This window comes from Daucus carota, chromosome 7 (assembly GCF_001625215.2).
Source record: "Daucus carota subsp. sativus chromosome 7, DH1 v3.0, whole genome shotgun sequence".
In the NCBI taxonomy this organism is placed as follows: Eukaryota; Viridiplantae; Streptophyta; class Magnoliopsida; order Apiales; family Apiaceae; genus Daucus; species Daucus carota.
Window position 1 is genome coordinate 19,195,202 of NC_030387.2, and position 5,132 is coordinate 19,200,333.

General features: G+C 38.5%; 1 non-coding gene across 1 annotated transcript; it reads right to left on the reverse strand.

Moving 5' to 3' along the window:
- Positions 1-4,701: 4,701 nt before the first annotated feature.
- LOC135148163 (small nucleolar RNA R71) lies at positions 4,702-4,808 on the reverse strand. Its single transcript, XR_010286055.1, has one exon. It is a non-coding gene; the product is annotated as a small nucleolar RNA R71 (small nucleolar RNA).
- Positions 4,809-5,132: the final 324 nt, after the last annotated feature.

Below are 5,132 nucleotides of genomic sequence, written 5' to 3' on the forward strand. Positions count from 1 at the left end.
ATTTGTTCGTCGAGTCTTCGTCTTGTAAGTACTTCTTCATTAAATGGAATCTTCTGATAAAATAAAGTATAGAAACTTTATATCTTCTGAACTCCTGGACGTGCCACAAAAGATTATTTGTGCACTGAGGCTTGAACATATTAATGAACTTCTTTCAGTGATGTGCAGCAGCATCCTGGAATTTATCTGACATATAATTCCCATAAATCATTTGACTTTCTTCGTACGGATTCTGTTGACTTGCTATTTACTGAGCTTTCTTATCTGAGTTGAGTTGTATCTCTTTAAATACAAATAGGCTGAACATATGCCTTTCAAACACTGATATTTATACTCTGACCTGACAAACTCTGATTACATGAAATATTGACTGATAAGTGTCATTCCTGTGTAGAATATGTAGCAAAATCTTGAATTCAGTCATGAACATCTCTAAAGTCTGATATTTGTGACTTTACATATGTGGAAATCTATCTGACACATAACATGATCTAAATCTTTCACTTAGACTGCCTTACTTCCTAAATATTAGATATGTAATCAGTGTGGAATTTGCTTTACTCCCTTTATGAGCTCAGAGTTTAATAAATCTTAAATATGGATCAATAAAGTTTGTTTCTTCTCTTATTAAAAAAAAGAAATAAAAAGAGGGTGATATATATTTATTCTCAGGTACTCCTTTGAGATCTTAGATAATCTGTGAAAGGAATGATCCAAGTGCACTGCTGGTATTAAGCAAAATGCATTAGAAAAATCTTATTTTTCTTGGAGACTTTTTGCATTCTCTGATTACTGGAGAAATATACTGAGAAATATTTATCTGATGAAGGTTATGACTCACTTACCCTGAGAAGTTTCCATTCAAAAGATTAGTGTCTTAGTAAAGAGAAGAAAGCTTATACTCTGATCCATGTTATGATAAACTTGGCCTGTGAAGTGTTTAAATCATCTTCTGATAATCTGATTCATTCTTATGTTCTTAAGAATTTTGTCAGTCTCTGTGACATTGGAGGAATCATGTAAACACACACGTTACACTCCATATTTGTGATTAACAAATTTTGTGACACCGAGCAATGTCTGACTATATTCAAATAGCTGTTTGCAAACTTTGAGGAAATTTGTTGATAAATCTCCAAATTGCTTTCATTTATCAGAACAATATTTTCTGTTAACACTTGGTTTGTCACATAGTCTGATATCTGTTTAAACTCTGGTCAAATGGTCAAGCCTTTGATCAGCGTCGGGGTTTAAATTAAATAATATTTGGTTGAGTAAATATTAGTTTTAATTGTTAAACGGTACAAAATCCATTTGAATTCCTGAGTCGAGAAAAACACGATAAATTATTGTGTTTTTCTCGGAAATTATTACACGCTTGCACGATTCACACGCCACTAATAATTACCGTTCCACTCACTTCTTGTTACCGTTAGTCAATTGCCACGTGTCCCACTACATCCTTTAGTCAGTATATCGTGCATACATATACATACATACATATATATATATATATATATATATATATCAGTTTTAAAAAGTTTTTAACTTTTTACACACGATTTTTACTGCCTCTCTCTCTCTCACACACTTCTCTCTTCATTCTCTATTACGCCTTTCATCAAACACCTTACAAACACTATCTTAAACTCCTGTTTTCTTTCAGAAAAATGTCGACAACAGCATTTGAGTTCGATGGGGCTAAATTTGTCACAAATAACTATGCTGCCATACTCGACAATAATGAAGCCCCCAAGGAGTTTCATCTGATACTAGATTTTCTGGCTCACAGCGAGCTGATGTATGCTCTGACTCAACCAGAGTCTATTTCTCCTTCACAGGTCCTCACATTCTGGAGGACAGCACGTTATGATGATGGGGGTGATCATGGCTCTCCATCCTTGACCTGTGATTATGAGGGTCAACAGTAGTTTGTCTCACCTGCGACTGTCAGGATGACTCTTCATCTTCCTGAACATAACAAATTTGATTCTTCAGTCCCCACTCAAACTCTGAGGGACATGATGACTTTCTTTGGCTACACCGCAAGTACTGATAAGATGGGGGAACTCAAGCGTCCACATCTCTGCAAGGAGTGGAGCTTCTTCTATGACTGCATCACAAGGGCTTTTGGCAACAAATGTAGCAATTTTGATGCCATCCCTCTCTTCAGCACATTGGGTATTCTCTGATCCATAATCTTAAATTTGATTATGCTACCTCTATATTGAGATTCATTGGCGATAGGAGAAAAGAGAATATGAATATTGTGTATTATGCTAGATTCTGTCAGCTCATATTCTCTTACTGTTTTCCTGATGTACCTATACCTGAAACTGGTAATGAACTACCTTTTAAAATTACCAAACGTGCATTTACTGATCTTATCAAAAAGGACAGTAAAAAACCCAATGCACCAGTTTTTGCTATTCCTGTCACAGTTCTGGATAAATTAAGAGTTGCCATGCCAGATAAATATGAACCTTTATTCTCTGATGAGAACATACCACATCCTCCTTCCTCATCTGCTCAACCAGATGTTGAACCAACCTCTGGTCCTTCACAACAAGGGCCAGTTGTAAAATCTGATCAAGCCTTACCCTCTGGTTCTTCCCAAAAAGGGCCAGTTGTAACAACTTCACCTAAGAAAGTACTCAGATCTTCTAAGTCTCCAAGCAAACCATCTCCTCCTCCCAAGAAAAGAAGATTTTTGCAGAAGATATCAGACTCTGATTCTGATGAAGCACCTTGATAAGTGGATTTTATATCCACTTGGAAGCCTTCGTTTTGGCTTAAATTGATGGAATGGCCTCAAGCTTTTGATATTTTTGATATGTTTTAGTGTGGTGTTGTGTAGGTTTCTTGGAAGGAGAACGAAGAGGGGAATCATAGCTTTAATTGAAAAAAAACGGCGAAGCAATCGGATGCACGAGGAGAATGTTATGGACGTGACAAGGTTGGGTGTCAGGGCTGCTGATTTGGCGCGCCCGCCCCAATTTTGGCGCGGCCGCCCCGTTGGCGCGCCCGCCCCAACTCTGGCGCGGCCGCCCCACGACCTGAGCGGGAATTTTGGCCCGATTTGCCCGTTTTTGATCCGTTTAAAGGCCCGTTTGCTGGGAAACTTAAAGGAGGACTTGGGGAACTTAAAAGACAACCTAGAAACATTCTAAGGAGCAGTGACGGCTACGGAGAAGATCTAGATTCATAGTTTTCTTTTGTCTTCTTCCAATTAGGCGATACTTTTGGATGCTCATTCGGATTTGTTTCGAAACTCTTGTTTTACTCTTTTGACTTTGTTTTTCCTATTCAGTACCATGTTTACATTCGAACCCATGATGATGAGAAGTTCGATTATGAACTAATCATTGTCATGGGATTTTAGCGGATTTATCGATGAATTTTAGTAGTTAATTTGTCTTGTTCATATGTGATGGTTTGATTTCCTCGTATTGGTTGTGCTTATTCGTCTTGGATGCGTAGCTAACATCTAAGATTGCTTGTTAATCTTTATTGAAGCGACAGTGAATATATTGATTTAGAACTTGCCATGCGAGCATAGGTTTCGTGTTCGATAACATGACTTGTGATGTGATTTTAACCATCTTGCATCGCCCTATGTAATCTTGATAGATCTTGCTCTTCAACCGTTATGTTTTCAAATTCTATAGACATATAGGGTCTAAGCATAATTGGTGTCTGTTTACCTTCTATCTTAATTGTGGATGTGTAGCAGTATGGTGCAAGTATAACGACAGTTAGCGTGTATCAGTCTCGTGTTATCTGATTAGTTATCAACCATTACAATTGAATAAAGGTAGAGCTCTGAATGAAGTTGTTAATGAAGCTAGAATCCCATGTTTTATTCTCATTAGTAAATCGTATTCTCTTAGTTGATAATTCTTAGTTTCATAATTCAAATAGGATTAGTTAAGTAGAAAACCAAAACCCAATTTGATACTTGTCCAAGCATTGAATAATAATCATACATTGGTGCATAAGTGCATATTTCTGAATACACCAGTCTCTGTGGGTACGAACTTGAATAATATTCTATATTACTTGTGACCACGTACACTTGCGTGATTTTGTGCGAACAAGTTTTTGGCGCCGCTGCCGGGGACTCTGTGTTATATTTTAGTTTATGTGCTTGTCATTAGTGGTCGTTAAAGTTCAGTGACTTGGATTCTTTTCTCACTTTAGTTCGTTGTGTGTGTTTCAGGTACTTGAGTAACGTGTATGCGAACACGTTCTCAGGCTCGTAAGGAAGCATTAATTAAGGAAGAAACAATAGAGATTGATACGATGGTTGATCAACCACCAGCTGTGAATATTCCTAAGGCTCTGAAGGCTTTCTCTGAACCTAAAATCAATGACATTCGATCGAGCATTGTCAGGCCAGCAATTCAGGCCAACACTTTCGAGATCAAACCGAGCACTATTCAGATGGTACAGAACTTAGTGCAGTTTGGGGGTTCTCCGACTGAGGATCCTAATACTCATATTCGGGACTTCATTGAGATCTGCGACACTTTCAAGTTCAATGGTGTTACGGACGATGCCATCAGATTGAGGTTGTTCCCATTTTCTCTGAGGGATAAAGCTAAAGGATGGTTGCATTCTCTTCCTGCAGGATCTATTACGACATGGGAGGATCTGGCTCAGAAATTTCTTACTAAGTTCTTCCCTATGGCTAAAACCGCTGCAATCAGGAATGCTATCACTCAATTCTCTCAGTTGTATGGTGAAACTTTATGTGAAGCTTGGGAACGCTACAAGGAGATGCTTCGAAAGTGCCCACATCATGGGATGCCTGACTGGATGGTGATAAATTGTTTTATGGGCTAAGAGCTATGATGAGGCTTATGAGTTGATCGAGATGATGGCCGCGAATGAATATCAGAATCCTACTCAGCGTCTTCATCAGGGCAAGGTAGCTGGTATTCTGGATGTTGATGCTACTTCAGCCATAGCTGCTCAGCTTAAGGCTCTTACTATGAAGGTGGATTCTTTGGCAAATCTAGGAAATCAGCAGCCACCTTCAGTCTGCGAGCTCTGTGCTGGAGCACATTCTTCGGATCAGTGTGCTATTTCGAGCGAATCCGCTCAGTTTGTGAGCAACTTTCAGAGGTCAC